A 19,471-nucleotide genomic window follows, 5' to 3' on the forward strand; every position below is an offset into this window, starting at 1 on the left:
CGAAGATGTTGTTTCTTATTGCGGAGAGGGATGTGCAGATCTTGGGCCAGGGTAGAGTCCAGAAAGCAACTGCATGCACCCGAGTCAACGATTGCTGGCAGGCGAACAGTCTTTTCCGGCAACTGTAATGAAAGAAAAAGAACAAGATGAGCCATAGGCGCGTTTGAAACATGGAAATTATAAGTAGGTTGAATCATGGGCTTACTCGGCCTTATAGGACAGGTGCGTAAGAAGTGGCCAGAGGCTCCGCAGTACAGGCATAGATTGCTTTGGCGTCTGCGTAGTCTTTCTTCGCTGGTAAGAGGTGAGCGGACCAACCCGAGTTGCATAGGTTCTGGATCAGGAAGGCCAACATGTTGAGAAGCTACAGGAGGAGGCGGAGCTGAGACAAGCCTAGGAGGAATCCAGGCAGGACGTGAAGCCTGAAAGCGCTCAGAGCGACGTTCCCGTAGGCGTCGGTCTAGTTGAGTGGCAGACTGGATCAGGTCTTCTAGGGAAGCGGGGGCTTCGGTTCTTGCCAACTCATCCTTAAGAGTCTCTGAGAGTCCTAGGCGAAATTGATACTTTAATGCCGCGTCGTTCCAGCCGGTGTCAGCTGACCATTTACGGAACTCGGCGGTGTAATCCTCCACCGGTCTTTTTCCTTGCGCCAAGTTATGGAGGACGGTCTCGGCAGAGGCCATACGCTGAGGATCGTCATAAAGTTTCGCCATATGTTCGAAAAAGGAATCCAGGGAGTCCAGGATCGGGCTTTGCTTTTCCAGAAGGCTGTGAGCCCATGCTTGGGGTTCTTCGGTCAGGAGAGATATCACAAACCCAACTTTGACAGATTCTGTAAAGAAAGTCCTGGGCTGGAGAGCCAAGTATAAGGTGCAAGCATTTTTGAATGCCCGATATTTTCGGCGTTCCCCCGGAGAACCGTTCGGGAGTGGGGACCCGGGGTTCTGGATGAGTCAATGCTGCAACCGGATTGGCGGCAGCCTGTGGAGAAGAGGCCCCAGTAGGGGGTATAGCCGGAGAAGAAGAGGGTCCAGGGGAACTGGTTAATTGCTGAAGGCGGCCATCCACTTGTATGTAACCTTCCTGGAGTTTTTGTACCGCCTCGGTAAGCGCGGACACCTGCTGGCAAAGTGTCTCGAAAGGTGAACGCACCCTGTCGGTCTCGGACATTTTTCTGGCTGGTTTATACTATCAGAAACCAGGTACTTACCGAGACCGATATGCAGAGGGTGGCTCACCTTTACGACCAAGCGCGCCCGCCCCCTGAGGTTGAGACAGGAGGCAGAAGCACAAGGCGGTACCGGTGCCAGCGAAGAAGCGGTGCTTGCAGGTAGTAGCAGCAGATGTAGTAGCTTCTGTGGGGCTGCAGCCGGAGACAGGAGATAACTGAAGACACGTCCGGGATGCAGGTACGGATCAGGTCAAGATGGAAGTTCCAAAACACAAGCCGGGGTTTAAGGGGCAGAGAAGGTAGCAGATCCGAGTCACAAGCCAGAGTCCAAGGGCAGGAGAAAGTACAAGTCCGGGTCACAAGCCAAGGGGGTCAGGTCAGGAGAGTTCAAGCAAGGTTGATGAGACAAGCCAAGTTCAAAAGTTCCAGGAGAGAGCTGAGTCGGGAAGCAATCCACAAGGTAAGGTTCCCAGGAAACAGGATACGGGTCAGAAGCTGACGATAAACCAGCAACCTGTCTACTGACAGGAGTTGGTTTAAATAGGGCGGTCACGCTGGTGATTGGCCCCGAGAGGTCACATGCGTATGCGCACACGCCTAAAGTGCCCAGTTAGCCGCCGGGAAGCCAATCTACTACGCTGGTGTGTTAAAGGAGGAAGTACAGCGCTTTGGCCCTGACAAGACTTTTACACAGCATGTGTAAAATTAGGGCTGCTTTTATAACGTGTAAATTTGCGCAGGGAAACTAACAGGTGCGCACAGGGCGTAATCTACGGCGCACACACTTAATTATGTGGATCCCTCATTTGCATCTTTGCCTATCAAAAACAGCGGCGTGACTAGCGTAATTTGCGTCCGAGGATGCGCGTGTAATTATTTTAGGTAGGACGGAAAATCCGGATTTTAAGGCGTATCTCGTTTTGAGGATCGGGCGCAAAGATACGCGCGGTGTAAAGTTAGAAATCTCGAGTTAGGTCGGCGCATCTGCTTTGTGGATTTGGCCCCGTGTGTGTCCTGTTCAAGTGTGGTCCCAGACCTGGGCAGCTGCCACGATGGGGTACAGCACAAGGCGTGATGAAGACTGGGTGAAGCAAAAATTTAAGAGAATTTCTGGGGGCCAAGGTTTGGAGAACCAGTTGCGGCCTAAAAATGGCCGCAAAAGCCTTTGGTGGCTCGGCTGACACTGCTGGGATGAAGATTGAAATGCTGTTCTATCAGGTGGGGAAGTTGTCCCACATAGCTAAGTCTGCTACTGATGCCTGGTCTAGTTTGAGAACTTGGACTGGATCTTGCGTTGGTGTGAGAAAATCAAGACAATAAACAGGTGCTCAACAAGACGATATACATGCACTTGCAGGCCAACGTGCACTCGCTGGTGCTGGATGAAAACTTGAACTAACCGCAGGGAAAAAGACAGAGAAAAGATATGTGGCCTGCGTGCCACTGAGGATGAATGGCCAACTGGGTGACACTGTGTGTTTGTTTGGCTGATTGTTTGTCACTGAGGTGTGTTTGCAAGTTTAGTTTGTATTCGGGTTTGCACGTAGGTGCGTGCTGCAAAGTGTTTTATACTACTGCAGATAATATTGTGTGGTTGCAAGGGTGTCAGGTTGCTGGGACGATATTGTGTGGTTGTAGGGGCCTTGAGTATGAAGGTTTATTTTGAGACGGCATTGCGTGGTTGCAAGGGTCTCAGTCTGGCTGGCCGAGACGATATTGCGTGGTTGCAAAGGTCTCGATGATTATGAGGTTTGTTTTGAGATGGCATTGCGTGGTTGCAAGGGTCTCAGTCTGGCTGGCTGAGACGATATTGCATTGTTGCAAAGGTCTCGATGATTATGAGGTTTGTTTTGAGATGGCATTGTGTGGTTGCACGGGTCTCAACAAGTGAGGGGTTGCTGAGACGATGTTGCATTTTGCAATGGTCTCAAATGAGTGTCAGGCCGCTGAGACGACTTGTATGGCTTCAAGGGTCTGAACGGGTGTCAGGTTGCTGAGATGACATTGCGTTTGCAATGGTCTCAAATGAGTGTCAGGTTGCTAAGATGACTTTGTATGGCTGCAAAGGTCTGAACGGGTGTCAGGTTGCGGAGACAAGATTGTGTGGTTGCAAAGGTCTAGACGAGTGTGAGGTAGCTGAGACAATATTACATTTTGCAAGGGACTCAAATAAGTGCCAAGTTTCTGAGACAATATTCCCTTTTTTTTAAATTAAAACGACTGAATGAAATGCTGGTGAACATGAGTTACTGCATCTGGCAGTGTTTACAAGCTGTTACAGGCATTGGTGTTTCGAATGCCTCTGAACATCTGTCTGCACCCATTTTTTTTTCCGGGAAGGTTTCTAACTCAACTGCCTAGAAACGACTATAAATGATCCTGTGTACATGTACTGATAAGAGACAATAGAGGAGAGATCGGGGATCCTGTGTAGATATACTGATAAGATAACATAGAGGAGAGATCAGGGGCGGCTGAAAAACACCCAAATGTACCTAAACGTCCGTTTACCAACAGCAGTGTACCTGAGGCCTAAGACGATTTGTCTGGCTGCAAGGGTCTCAATGAATGCCAGACTGCTGGGGCAAGACTGCATGGTCACAAAAGGTCTTTGACGAGTGGGAGGTTGCTCGAGATGGTATTGCGTGGTTGCAAGGGTCTCGATGAGTGTGGGGCTGCTGAGACGGTATTGCGTTTGCAAGGGTCTTAACAATGGTGTGAGGCTGCTGAGATGGTATTGCATGGTTGCAAGGGTCTTGATGAGTGTGGGGCTGCTGAGACGGTATTGCGTTTGCGAGGGTCTCAACAATGGTGTGAGGCTGCTGAGACGGTATTGCGTGGTTGCAAGAGTCTTGATGAGTGTAGGGCTGCCGAGACGGTATTGCATTTGCAAGGGTCTCAACAATGGTGTGAGGCTGCTGAGACGATTTTGCATGGTTGCAATGGTCTCAACAGGTGTCAGGTTGATGGGCCGAGATTGTGTGGTGGCAATTTTTTTTTTGCACTTTTTATATTTCTTTTTTTTTTTTGCATATCTTTTTTGTCTTAACAAGGGTGTCAGGCTGCTGAGACAATTTTGTGTGCTTGCAAGAGTCTCCATGAGTGTGGGGCTGCTGAGACGGTATTGCGTTTGCAAGGGTCTCAACAAGGGTGTCAGGCTGCGGAGACAAATTTTGCGTGCTTGCAAGAGTCTCCATAAGTGTGGGGCTGCTGAGGCGGTATTGCGTTTGCAAGGGTCTTAACAAGGGTGTCAGGCTGCTGAGACAATTTTGTGTGCGTGCAAGAGTCTCCATGAGTGTGGGGCTGCTGAGACGGTATTGCGTTTGCAAGGGTCTCAACAAGGGTGTCAGGCTGCGGAGACAAATTTTGCGTCGTTGCAAGGTCTCAACAGGTGTCAGGTTGCGGGGCTGAGATTGTGTGGTGGCAATTTTTTTTTCTGCACTTTTATATTTTTTTTTTTTTGCGTTTTGTTTTTTCTTTTTTTTTATATAATTTTTTTTTGCGTTTTGTAAGGGTCATGTGTTGCAAGGGTCTTAACAAGGGTGTCAGGCTGCTGAGACGATTTTGTGTGGTTGCAAGAGTCTCGATTTGCGTCGTTGCAACGGTCTCAACAGGTGTCAGGTTGCTGGGCTGAGATTACGTGGTGGCAATTGGTTTTTTTTTGCGTTTTATATATTTTTTTCCGTTTTTTTTTTTTTTTTTGCATTTTGTAAGGGTCATGTTTTGCAAGGGTCTCAGCAAGGGTATCAGACTGCTGAGATGATTTGCATGGTTGCAAGGTCTCAATCAATAAGAATTGGGTTACTGAGAAAGGATAGAAACACCTGGTTTGTTTGTACCTTAAGCAAGCAGTATAATGTAGAAGGACAACGCCTGTTTGAATCGTAGGTTCCGCAGGGGCCACTAATGAATGATATGGGAGACAACGAATGGTAGCAAATTGATAAGACATAAAGAATGTAATAACAAATCTTACTTGCGACACTGGGCCATGCGAGTGAGTTTGCGGCGGACTGTGGCTGGAGTGAAACATGTCGGGAACGTGTAGCGTGATGCCGTGCATGGGGCAAAACAACGAGGTTTGGTGTAGAAAAAATAGAACACGAGAAGTGCGTATCAATGCTTTGTAAGCTCCACTGCGGGAACCAAACATATGGTACAGGTGACACCATGAGTGGCCACGAATTTGACATGACAAACAAGCTAACGAATCCTACCTGGGACAGTGAACGTGCGACTGGGTTTGCTTTGGACTGGAGTGGATGTGCAACACATCCCAAGAGTGTGGTGTGGCGCCATGCATGACACACAGGCAATAACTTTGGTAAATAAATGAGAGAGAAGAGCCGTGTACAAGCAATTCGTAAGTTCCGCTGCGGGAACACACACGACATGGGGGAAACAATGAATGACAACGGTAGAAAGTATGCAATGTATCTGATACAAAACGGTTGTAAAATGCATGAAATGAATCCGATACGAATTGATAGTAAGGAGTATTGAACAAATCTGATACGAATTGGTTGTAGAGTGTATGCTACCCCTTGCTTTGAAACCGAGCACCTACCAACCACCCATCCCCCCAGGCTAATCAAGTGCAGACAAGGCACCATGTGAGTCCAATTGCCACCTCAATCTGCCAAAGAACCCATACAAACACATGTTAATCTCCAAATGGATTTACAAATGAATCGTATGTTTGGCAGAAGGAAGTTACAAATGTACTACGCGTGACCCGAATGATGTTGGAACATGAGCAACAGTAACTCAGAGGCAGATTTTTTCCCAAAAGGGATGCAGGATAGGAAGCATAACGAATTGCAAGATTGCACAAGATACGAAAAGGTTTGAATCCTACCTGCGACAGTAAGCGGGAACCGCCGGCGAAGACCATGAAGGGAGAAGCCGCAAAGCGCTTGCGATGTCGAATGCGATTGAATGAGCAGACTCACAGACATGAGGTGAGCTGGGAAGAGTCAGCCCAGTGACGTGTAGTAGCGCACACTGAACTGACAAAGAGCATGTGTGAGTGGGCTGCTTAAATACCCTCCGGGCTCCTCCCATAAACTCAGGCCACCATACTGGCCTTCTTATATATATATATATATTATATATATATTATATATATATATATATATATATATATATATATATATATATATATATATATATATATATATATATTATATATAAAATTTAGCTTCTGATTAAACTGATTTAATTTGAATCACAATTATTAATTGTATGCTACAAAATAAGAAGGTAAAGGGGGAGTTGTTCACTAGATCAATTCTGAAATCAAAATCTCAAAATCTCAAATCACTACTTGTGGCTATTTGCAGTTGACGATTCAATAGAGGCAGAGACTGACTGTGTTAGGCACTTAGCAACCATGAGCTGCAAGTCCAGTGTATTAAAATACAATTCTGCTGCCCCATGTAGCCCCATGTTGGCCACTTTGGACAGACAAAAAGGAGAATTTAAATAACCACATGCTGTTGCTGTTGGATGGGCAGTTGATGACAAACGCAGGGTGAAAATGTTTGACTGATTGGGTCTGGTACCTTCAGAGCTCCTCATAGGGTGCACATAACAACTGCAGAGAATTAGGCACTCTCGAAAATTGTGGGCAGGGATATTTGATTGGTTGTGGTACCCAAGATAAGATAAAGGCACATAGAGACCAGGTAAAGTGGCACCATTATTCTTAGGTAATTAGAAGTAAAAAACAACATGTGGAGAGCAGCGGTAAGGTGCTTACTTAACAGTCATAAAACAATATGGTATTACAGTATTGATAACACAGGCAACTCGGGTACAACGTTGGTAGTACTTTAACACAATGCCAGCACTTGAGGCGTCACTTTAATAATGCTTACATTACTGGTGCAGCATCTGAAGGAACGGGATGGCAAAAATGCAGAGCAGAAGTGAAGGCATACTCAACAGACCGATAGCAAGATCTTTGCCCCAGCTTTAGAGTCCCTAGATAATGGAGCCAGTAGCGGTATCCGTGTTTTGTCTCCCCTCGATAGGAATCTCTCCCAAGCGTTAATACACTGTCCCTAACCAGCAGGGGTCTTTTCCTTACTCTATCCACTTCTCAATTGCATGCCAACTACAGTGGGACAGTGCTTTTTATCACTATTGCCCTAACTAAAGATGGCCGCAGTCATCCAGTGTTGCAACGTCTAATTGGAGAGCCGCTTCCCTGAGGACACCTACAGAGGCTTTAGAGGAACACAGCTCCTCTCATCCTCTATTGTCTCTGTATAGCCGTCAGCAAAACAGCAAAAACAGCATCCAGCGCTGTGGCCATTCAGTGTTGCAAGGTCTGATCGGAGAATCGCTTCCCTGATGACACTACAGAGGCTTAAGAGGAACAAAGCTCCTCTCATCCTCCATTGCCTCTGTATAGCGGCTAGAAAAACAGCAACAACAGCAAAACACACTGCACCGGCCTACAAACTGACAGCGCCGTACACACTGGGGGCTGAACAATCATTCACTGTGAGCATTGTAGCAAGGAGATAGAAAAGACAGTAGATTATTTTATGGCTGGATCCTCATAGGCACAGATTCCAGTAATGGCTGTTCACTCCAATTAAACTGACATTGTGTAAAGAATGTTTGCTGAAAAAGCAAAAGCATGTCAAATTGGGAACTGTCACCTTATTTCATCTCAAGAAATCCTGCTACTCTGTTATAGTAAGAACATTTTCATAAGTGGATTGCTGCTCTTACATCTGCTCAAATATACAAGAAAATAAAACTATGTTTTCATAACCCATGTCTGCTTACTTCATGGCTCATGAGCAAATGCATTAAACAGGCCAAAATAATAATAGTCTTGCTGGGCAATCACAGAAAAGCAACACAATTAATCCTAAACAACGTTCAATTGCATAGAACCTGCAAACCTATTTAAAATACCATGATCTCAGCGGTTAATGCTCCATTTTTTGAAGGCTCAAGGGACTATCGAGGGAAAATATACTTAACAAAAGATGTTCAATGTTTCTCCTAATTAGGTGTATTGTATGTAATTTAATATGTAGAACCAGTGCTGTTCTTGCAGGGACCTAAGGAGCCTTTAAACATTGGATAAGCCATGCAAGGTAGTCAGATGGAAGATGGAGAAGCAGTGCTAAGTGAGTCTATTGTTGACCCTTGGGGGACCCCTGCTTGGAAGGGGCTTTACCTCGGGCTGGAGCTCCGAGGTGGCTGGCCTGGAAGGATCCTGCTACATGAGGCAGTTGTGGGAATTATTTCTGGAGAGGCAGCAGAAACAGTACTGTATAAAGTAAGATGAGTGAGAATGTAATGTATAAAATATATATATATAAAAATAATGATTGGTCAAATAGAAATCAATCTCCAATAAAATAAAGTAAATATATAAAAAACACATCAAGTCCAATGAAGTAAATCAATCCTTATAGAAAGCAAACAAAGTCCATCACAGACAAGTAGTTGTTCCCAGGTAGGTATTGATGAAACAAGCAGGTGTATGGAACATCCGCAGTGATATGTCATCCAATCAATGATAAGTGTAGGGACAGACAAGGGGAGAGACTGTCGGCAGTAGCAGGTGTCTCTTGAAGACAGCAGTGTGCTTAAGTGTTCATCTAACCTTGCCCTGGGAAACGTCCAGTTTGTGTGTCAGCCAGGAGGACTAAGAAGAAGAAGCAACCAGGTGGGCTAGAATTTCTGCAAGCAGCGGAGCTGGTATCAGTGTCTACAGAGAAGCAGAAGGTGTTGCAAGATGCAGTTCACTCCACATGTGCTACTTTTCCAAGGGACTGAGAGTTCCTACCCTGTAAGGGGCTTTTGCATAGCTAACAAAAGACTGCTAGCTCCCACAGAATAAATCGATTGGAGTTCAAGTTCAGTTCTGTGGAGCTGTACAATGTTCAAGTATTGTGCAGGAGGAAGAAGTGGAGCTGTAAATCGGGAGGAAGTTGTCTCTGGATTTTTCTGTTACTGTCAAGTTGGGCATCCCATAATCCCTAACTCTATCCAAGTTATCATCCCCTTAAAAAAACAACAAAAACAAAGCTCAAGAACTGTTTTTCTGTGTCTGGATGCAAGTTGAAAATGTTAAATGACTGGCTGTGCAGCAGTGGGGAACCCTGACATTTGCAACTCCAACTTCATGTGCTTACTTCCAAGACTCCTATATTCACCCCTTATCTTCAAAAAAAAAATTTGAAAGGCCACATTCTTCCTTTTACTCACCACTTACAGTAGGGGCTGCAGTTGAAATGTGATGAACACAGGTGTAACTAGAACTCACGAACCCCATCTTTTTTATTATTTCCCATTTCCAAACACAAAAAAAAATCATTAAATAACACCCAATTATCACAGTCATTTGGCACAGGGCCAGAGCTACAAAATATGTTATGTTCTACCATCACAAGTTTTATTTAAAATTCCCCCTTACACTAGTAGGAATATTCGGTTGAATTGATAATTAATACGAAGAAGAATGTCCCTTTACGTTGGTGGTCATTAGGAGGAAGAATGTTCCTTTAAATGTGGGTGGTCAGCAGAAGGAAAAGTTCTCCCTATATTGGCGGTCAGTAGGAGTAAGAATGCTCCCCTACATTGGTGATCTGTAGAAGGAAGAATTCTCCCTTATGTTGGTAGTCAGTAGATGAATTATTATTCCCTTATGTGTGTGGTAAGTAAAAAGAAGAATCCCCTTTTATGTTGGTGGTCAAGAAAAGAAACAATGCCCCTATATGTCTGTGGTCAGTAAGAGTCAGGCCGGGTACACACGGACAAACATGTATGGTGAAAGCGGTCCGTCGGACCGTTTTCACCATACATGTCTGCCAGAGGGCTTCTGTACGATGGTTGTACACACCATCGTACAGAAGTCCGCGCGTAAACAATACGCGGGGCGTGTCCGCGGTGTCGCCGCGTCGATGACGCGGTGTCGCCGCGACAATGACGCGGCGACGTGGGCGGCCCGCCTTTAAAATGCTTCCACGCATGCGTCGAAGTCATTCGACGCATGCGAGGGACGGCGGGCGCCTGGACATGTACGGTAGGTCTGTACTGACGACCGTACATGTCCGAGCGGGCTGAATTCCAGCGGACTGTTTTAAAACAAGTCCAGGAATATTTGCCCGCTGGGAAAAGGCCCGGCGGGCAAATGTTTGCTGGAATTCGGCCCGCTCGCGCCCACACACGACCAAACATGTCTGCTGAAACTGGCCTGCGGGCCAGTTTCAGCAGACATGTTTGCTCGTGAGTATGGGGCCTAAGAATGACCCCTTATGTTGGTGGTCAGAGGAAGGAAGAATGCTCCCTTACACAGGTGGTCAGTAGGAGAAACAATTCTATCTCCCTACAGTCTACTTCCTGGGGAATTTGAAGATGCACACAGTGTGTCAACATGTGCTATCTGCCATCACAGGATATTGATTGTCTGTGCTTTGTGGGTGCAACCCCTTCCTCGCTACTCAAGTAGGTGAGAGGAAGGGTTTGCACCCCCAAAACACATCCATTGATCACCCATGATGGCAGATAGCACATGTTGACATTTGGCATGGTATCAGGAGAGAAATCCCCATTTGGCCAGTCAAAATGTGAGTGACTACTGTGCAATTGTGGTTATTTACTAAAACTGAGAAATAAATTTGGCACTAGAAGTGCACTAGTGGGAGAACCAGGGAGACAGATATAAGAAACCAAAGCAATAATGACAAACAACTGTATAAATTCCAATGGTCAAATTATTTATTAATTAATATTTCTTTCTTTTGGGGGCCGAATTAGAAAGAAATATGTTCTGGCATAGCAATGGCCCCCCGACCCATGAAGTACTCAACATATTTGTCGCGTGCCTCACGAGCAGATTGGGGGGCCAAGCCAGCGCGACCAGTGTCCAGGCCAGGAAAGGTATCTGAGGGTAGTCCTGCCTCAGCACCAATGTTGAATAGGTACGACTGGGAGTGCCTGCGTAAAAAATTGTGCAAAATGCCACAGGCAAAAACAACAGTGTTCAATTTATATTCCGCCAGATGTATCGCTGTCAGGAACAGGCAGAACCAGCTGGCGAGTATCCCAAAGGCATTCTCGACTACCCTCCGGGCTCTGGCCAGACGAAAATTGAACACCCTCCTCTCCGGGGTGAGGGTCCTCTGGGGAAAAGGCCGCATGAGGTGAGGTCCAAGCCCGAAAGCTTCATCCGCGAAAAAACAAATGGAAGTCCCTCCAAATTGTCTTCATCCCGTGGCAGTTCCAGACCACCAGATTGGAGACGCTTGGCAAACTCCGTCCGCGCGAACACTCCCCCATTTAGATAGCCGGCCGTTCTTCCCCACGTCTACATACAAAAATTCGTACTGTGCCGACACCACCGCCATTAACACGATACTATGAAAACCTTTGTAGTTATAATAGTACGACCCCAAACGAGGTGGCGGCACTATGCGGACGCGTTTCCCATCTATTGCCCCTCCGCAGTTCGGAAAGTCACACCGCTGGGCAAATTGGGAAGCCACAGTCTGCCATTCCTGTGGCATGGACGGAAACTGTGGGGACAAACAAAAAAAAAATAGTACTTTGCAAAATTAACATTGCAATCACAATACAACATACATCCTTGTGCAACATCTGTAAAACATGTATTATTGGAGTGAGTATTTCAGGGACAAAAATATAGGCACACTTATCGGGGGGGGGTCTAGCTGAGTGTAGGCCAAAAAATATGAAACAGGTAGCACTCTGCCTAAAATGAAGGATAAAATTTAAAATTGGGACACATTTTAAGGGGGGGGGGGCAGAACTACAATGGAGCAGACAAAAATCTGGTTGAAAAAGAAAAAGGCTAGTAGCCAGATTCAGAAAGACTTACGCCGGCGTATCTACAGATACGCCGCGTAAGTGTAAATTTGCGCCGGCGTATTTATGCGCCGTACCCACAGAACGAAATATGCCTGAAAATAGGCTTCCTCCGACGACTACACTTTCCTACGCCGGAGTGTCGTGGGCGCATATTTACGCTCGACGCATCTTGCGCTCACATAGATTTCCTATTCAAATATGCAAATGAGGGAGATACGCAGATTCACGCATGTACGTGCACCCGACGCAGGCTACGCGCGGTGCGCGTAAGTCGTACGTCCAGCCTAAAGTTATTCCATCAAAAAGCTGGATTATCTTTGCACCAGACGTGCTCAGGTCAGCTGGAGAGCAGCTACAGCAGCATCGTTACAGACGAGCTGAGCAAGCTGAGCAACCCCACTTGCAGGAGAACACATCTGTGTGCCAACATGCCAGGGGCAGCCGTGGTCCTAGCACTACTAATGGGTCCACCGACTCGTAGGAGGGCACGGAACAGTATACACCGCACGCGCATGGACATCTTTGGCATGGGTGATTTAGAGGTGTATCGCATCTTCAGATTCAGCCCTGTTGCCATCCTAGAATTAGCCACAACCCTGCATGATGACATCACCAGCAAGACACATCATGCACATGCAGTGCAGCCACTGGTCAAGGTACTGGCAACACTGCATTTCCTCGCCAGTGGATCTTTTCAGCGTACAAGTGGAGTCATGTCTGGGATGTCACAATCCACCATGAGCAGATGCGTGCACCAGGTTGTCCCCGCAATCCTCAGACGCATGTCCCAACACTTCATCAGACCCACCCATGAGCATCTGCGGCAGAAGGCAATGCAGGATTTCTACATGATTGCAGGATTCCCACGCACCGTGGGGGCCATTGATTGCACACATGTGGCACTACGGCCCCCCCGTGCCACAGAGCACATATACCGCAATCAGAAGCACTGGCATTCCATCAACATACAGGTGATAGCCGATGCCCAATGCCTCATATGGCACATCCGTGCCAAACACCCAGGGTCCAGCCACGAGAGCTACATATACCGTCAAAGCAACATCCCAACAGATTTTGAACAGAACGTGTATGGGGACAGCTGGCTGGTTGGTGAGTGACATGGGTGTCAGGCATGACTGTCCGACCCCATGATGCAGACATCACGAGGGGCACATGCACGACTAACATCCTCCTGTCTTTTCCCTTCCAGGTGACTCTGCATATGCACTTGGACCCCATCTCCTGACTCCATACCGGAATCCCCAAACCAGAGGAGAGATAAACTACAATGTTGCACACATACGTACCCGTGCAGTGGTGGAACGCACATTTGGCCTCCTGAAGTCCCGTTTCCGATGCCTGGATAAGTCCGGGGGACCCTGTTGTATTCCCCAAACTTTGTGTGCCAGATCATCGGTGCATGTTGCGTGCTGCACAACTACGCCTTGAGAAAGGGCCTGGAGATTGACCTACGTGATGACCTGACCCACACAATACCCCCCTAAATAAGGCTACCCCATCTGCTGAGGGAACAGCAGTCAGGAGATGCCTCACAGAAGACATCTTTGCACATTAAACACACACATTCATCATGGCACAAGGAGAATGCACGCATGCACACCACTGTGGTCCCTAGCTCACACACACCACATCCACATCACATTGGATTAGCCCAAGTCCACCATGCAGGACTTGGGAGCAGCAACGCCACGCCAAGGCCCCAATTATGTCGCTGTCCATTCATACCACATTCACACGGTCGTGGGGATAATTTCTCCCCGACGACCGAGGGTGACACCCCTTACTGGCAGGAGTGTCACCCCCACATTCACACACCAGTCACACTGTAGCCAGCACTCCTCACCGTGTGCCTACATAAAAAAAAAAAGGCTCATGAGCTGAGCATAAAAAAAAAACTCAAATCCTGAGCATAAATAACCCAAAAAAAAACTCAACTCCTGAGCCAAAAAAAAGGCACTCATTTGGCCTGACGGGGGCTGCGCCTGGTGGCACATCTCTGGCTCCTCAGCTGCCTGGGGGGGGAGCCTAGAGTGGGGGGGTGGGACATCTGGAGGTGGCTCATCCCCGGGTGTGCCACTCCTGGCAGGTGATGGCTGCCTGCCCTCCAAGGCCACGGCAATGCGGTCCAGAAAATGGTTGGTCTGGGCCTGCATCCTCAGCTGGCCGGTGAGGTTATGCGGCTGGTTGCACTGCCTCTGCCTGCCCTCCTCCTGGACGGCAGCCGTGTTGGCCTGGACGGCCCCAGTAAGGGTCTGAACCTCTGCTACTAGGTTCGCTGTGGTGGCCTGCAGCTCCCAAACGCAGGTGACCACTGCTGCACTATTAGCATTGCCATCCTGCACTGCGTCCAAAATCTGGGCTGTGTTTTCAGCTACCCGGTGCAGGTGCCCGACTATCTCCCCCATATGCCTGGTCTGCAGGCCCTGGTCCATGGAAATGTGTTCCTGCACACTTTGAGGAACACCCCTTGTCTTCCGTGTCGCCTTCCTTGGGGCAGAAGACGCTTGGGAGCGGCTGTAGGGTGTGCCCCTTGAGGGGGTTCCCCTGCTGGTGGCTGAAACAGAGGGGCTTCCCCTGATGGGGGGAGGTGTAAGAGGGCCCAGGCACAACAGTGGACTCCTCTATAATGAGGCAAAGCTGGCAAAGGTCCACCGTCTCCTCCACCACCTCCTCGAGAGGAGATATGTGGCCACTCCCCTACACCGCTGGATCTAGGGGGTCTGGCTGAGGCTGTTCCGGGGAAGATGTCGTGGGACGGCCACCGGCAGCAGATGGGCCCGCTCCCTCCTGCACATCTGTGGATGACACAAAGCAGTCACATGTTGGGGGACCCACACACTTGTCACATGTTCCCTTCCACCCCCTCACATGCTACACACCGGATAGGGGGTATAAAACACTTACCTGTCCTCGAGGCATCATCACGGGAATCATAGCCCTCAACACCCTCCAACTGCTCCCTCTGCAGACACCAGGCGACCACCTCCTCCTCCAGGGTCAAACTCACATTGCATGGTGGTCTGCCACCCATACCCCTCTGTTGCTTCCTAATGGCGGCCAGCTTCTCCTGCACACGGAGCCTCAGATCATTGATCTTTTTATTTATGTCCTTGGCGCTCCGGGTCGCATTGCCAAGGGCACTAACCTCTGTCGCAATGGTCTCCAGGATGACCTGTTTCCTGGCGCGACTAGTATCCCGACTCTGGGCACCATGGAGGAAGGTGTCATATCTCTCCATGGCAGCGATGAGGACTGCCTTCTCCTGGAGTGAAAAATTCCTCTTCCTCTTGTTCTTCTCTACTGTAGCAGCCATATCAGAACAAAAGTACCTTGCTCGGGGGGGGGGGGGGAGCAGGATGTACTTTTGTGCCGGACGGGCGCATGTCTGGGCGTATTTATGCGCTTGGCGTAAGCCGGTAGGCCGGCGTATACCATGAAGTTGGGCCGGCGTAGTTGTGAGCAGGCGCACAAGGAAGCGATCATACGTCGACATCACTGCGCATGCTCCGTTGATGATACGCCGGGCGTAAGCCACTGCTCCACACTCAGGCCATCATTTGCATAAGGTCACACCCACTTACACTTACGCCGGCTTACGCCTTCAAATTTACGTTACACCGGCGCAACGTTGAGAGCAAGTGCTTTGTGAATCGTGGAGTTACCTCTCTGACTTATGCCGGCGTAGCGCATATACGTTGCGTTACGCCGACACAAAGATGCGCCCATCTACCTGAATCTGGCTATAGGTGTTTGGCCCTAGGATAACATGCTGGACAGGTTAGTGAAGGGAAAAATGCATGTAGGCCAAGAAAAAAGCATGGAAAGCTTACAACATGCATGGGGACAAAAGGGGACATTCACAGCATATTACAATCATGGTAATTAGGGAAAAATGCAAGATATACAAGACATTAGCATACATTTAACTACTTGCCGTCGCCGCACCGTCATAATACGTCCACAAGGTGGCTCTCCTAGGCGAGATCACGTATTATGACGTCCTACCCTTTAGCCGCCACTAGGGGCGCACGCGCGCCGCCGGAGGCGCGCGCACGCGCCCCCCGCTCGCCCCCGACTCCCGTGCGTGTGCCCGGCGGGCGCGATCGCCGCCGGGCACACGCGATCGCTCGGTACAGAGCGGGGAACGGGAGCTGTGTGTGTAAACACACAGCTCTCGTTCCTGTCAGCAGGGGAAATGCTTTTCTTCGGTTCATACAATGTATGAACCGAGGATCAGTGTTTCCCCTAGTGAGGCCACCCCCCCCCCCACAGTAAGAACACACCCAGGCATACTTAACCCCTTCCCCGCCCCCTAGTGTTAACCCCTTCACTGCCAGTGGCATTTTTATAGTAATCTAATGCATTTTTATAGCACTGATCGCTATAAAAATGCCAATGGTCCCAAAAATGTGTCAAAAATGTCCGAAGTGTCCGCCATAATGTCGCAATACCAAAAAAAAAATCGCTGATCGCCGCCATTACTAGTAAAAAAAATATTAATAAAAATGCCATAAAAATACCCCCTATTTTGTAAACGCTATAACTTTTGCGCAAACCAATCAATAAACGCTTATTGCGATTTTTTTTTACGAAAAATATGTAGAAGAATACGTATCGGCCTAAACTGAGGAAAAAAAATGTTTTTTTATATATTTTTGGGGGATATTTATTACAGCAAAAAGTAAAAAATATTCATTTTTTTCAAAATTGTCGTTCTATTTTTGTTTATAGCGCAAAAAATAAAAACCGCAGAGGTGATCAAATACCACCAAAAGAAAGCTCTATTTGTGGGAAAAAAAGGACGCCAATTTTGTTTGGGAGCCACGTCGCACGACCGCGCAATTGTCTGTTAAAGCGACGCAGTCCCGAATCGCAAAAAGTACTCTGGTCTTTGGGCAGCAATATGGTCCGGGGGGTAAGTGGTTAAAGACATAGATTGTGATGTTAATGGAGGAAACTTACCTTGATATAATCCTCCTGCATGACTTGTATGATGGCCGAACACGTCTCCGGTATAATGATCCCAAGCGCCTGGGGAGAGATGCCTGTCGAGAACTTGAGGTCCTGCAGGCTCCTCCCAGTCACCAGGTACCGCAACGTGGCAAGAAGCCTCTGCTTGGCCGTGATGGCTTGGCGCATCACAGTGTCCTGCCTCGTGATATAGGGGGACAGAAGATCCAATAGACGGTGGAAAACGGGGTCTGTCATACGGAGAAAGTTCCTGAAGTCATCAGGATTATTCTCCTGGATCTCCCTAAGCAGAGGCATATGAGATAATTGGTCACGCTGGCGCAACCAATTCTTGGCCCAGGAACTCCTCCTCCCCCTGTTCCTGGCCAAAGTCCTTGAGTGAATATGTACTGCAGAAGACAGCCCATACGCAGCACGAAGTCTAGCAAAATCACGCTGCTCCATCATGGCTTCAAACCGGTCGGCTGGTCAGAACGCACTCAAAACAGAAAGCACCCCCAAATCCAGCAATACCTGTAAAGAACGCACAGCAAACAGATACGAGCGGACAGGACGGCACTGCAAAGCAGAAACGACCCAACAGCCAGCACTGAATACCAAATACGAACCCACAAGCATACACTGAACCCGAGAATACGATCTGTAAAAGCACGGAGACTGAAAAGCGTGAATCGGCTCTAACCAAGCTTTCACTAACACGCGGTTACACGGAATTAGCAAAAGCGGACTCAAGGGCGGCGATGAAGGCTTTGGCCTTCCCCTTTATAGTGACGTCGTACGTGGTTTACGTGTCCGCGTTCTGACCCGATCGGATTTGGAACTGATGGTGTGTACGCCCATCAGACCATTAGGCCACTTCAGCGGTGAACCGATGAAAACGGTCCGTCGGACCATTCTCATCGGATGGACCGGTCGTGTGTACAGGGCCTGACTGTTTTATGATGCCATTCGAGTGAAACTAAGATGTGAATTGTGTTCATTTCTGTTAAGGGGGTTTATGAGGACTAAATCAAAGGGTTATTTGTTTACCATGCTTTGTTTTGATGTTGCTTGATTTGGAACAGGCAAGGCCCTCCTGCACATCACTAGATCAAGAGAGAGCTCAGGTGAGTATTAAGGGGTGTTGAGGGAGGAGCAGCACACAGATGGTTTTTACCTTCATGCACAAAGTCCTTCATCCACTTAAAATTTTGGCTGCTGACTATAGCTCCACCTTTTTAGTTAAACATATGATCAGTTGGTGAACAGGCAGAACCTGTAAATAAAATGATAGTCCTTAGACTGACACCAAAGTGACTCGAAAATTTGATAAATTGAGCATATAAAAAGTCAATGTGAAGAAAGCAGTCCTCTAAATGGCACCACAGTGACACAAATGAAGAAAAAAGTGCCCGACCACCATAATTTAGACCTGCTTACCAAGCGGCAAGCTTAAAGGGCGATTGGCTATAGCCCAGCCACGGCCTTTAGCTTGCAGTGCTGACCAATGCTGACCACTCGAATATAGAATACCACATTGGATGGCCCAATTCTCCCCTCTGCATCTCACTGCATCCAGTGATAGTGAAATGCTCAAAAGGAAAGAAGGCTAGCCATAGGGTGATACCGTCTCAAATATTTTTAAAAAAAGTAATGGATTGCACTTACATGTGTAAAATGGAAGATCGCATTAAAAACAAATGCCAGCCGGCAAACAGGAGCCCGGCCTCGTTAGAACAACGTGGTGACGTCAGTAGTGCCTTCCCAGACGCGTTTCGTGGTAAATTTACGTTTTCAATGGGGACGGGCAGCGCATTGACTCACCACCTAATATAGAGCCAGACCTCGTTCTGAGACGCAAGCGTCCCTCTCTCTCCCTCTTTTGCCTTGTCTGCATTGTTGTCCTTTGTTTGTAGCAGCCGAGAGTGGAACCACACTGTGTGGCTGAATATCCATCAGTAGTGGGCGTGGATACCAGCTCCCAGCCATGTTACATAGTTTGTCTGTGGCTATGTCACCAGTCCTTACCATCCTGCCCCAGTGTACCTAGTATGTTTGGTGTACCATTTTTATTCAATCTCCATGGTGGATGAGGTATTTTTAACATACTACGGTGAATGAGCACATCTCATAATTGCAGCACTCCCCTTTCCTCTCCTTTTCCCTGCTCCCCCTCCCTTTCCCCCTCCCCCTTCTTTCCCCCTTTTTCTTTTCCCTCTCCTTCTCCCCCCCTTCCCTTTCCCCCCATTTCCCCCCTCCTTTTCCCTGATCCTTCCCTGTCCATTTACCCCCCCTTTTCCCCATCCCTTCTTACACTCTGATTACACTTCTTGTTCCCTCTTTCTTCCCCTCCCCCTTCTTTTCCTTCTTCCCCCCAGCCCCCCCTCCCAATTCTTCTTCCCAAACCCGCCCAACCCCCCTCCCGTTTTACCCTATCTTCCCCCCCCCCTGTCGTTTTTCTTCCCTTCC

This window comes from Rana temporaria, chromosome 5 (genome assembly GCF_905171775.1).
Source record: "Rana temporaria chromosome 5, aRanTem1.1, whole genome shotgun sequence".
Taxonomy (NCBI): domain Eukaryota; kingdom Metazoa; phylum Chordata; class Amphibia; order Anura; family Ranidae; genus Rana; species Rana temporaria.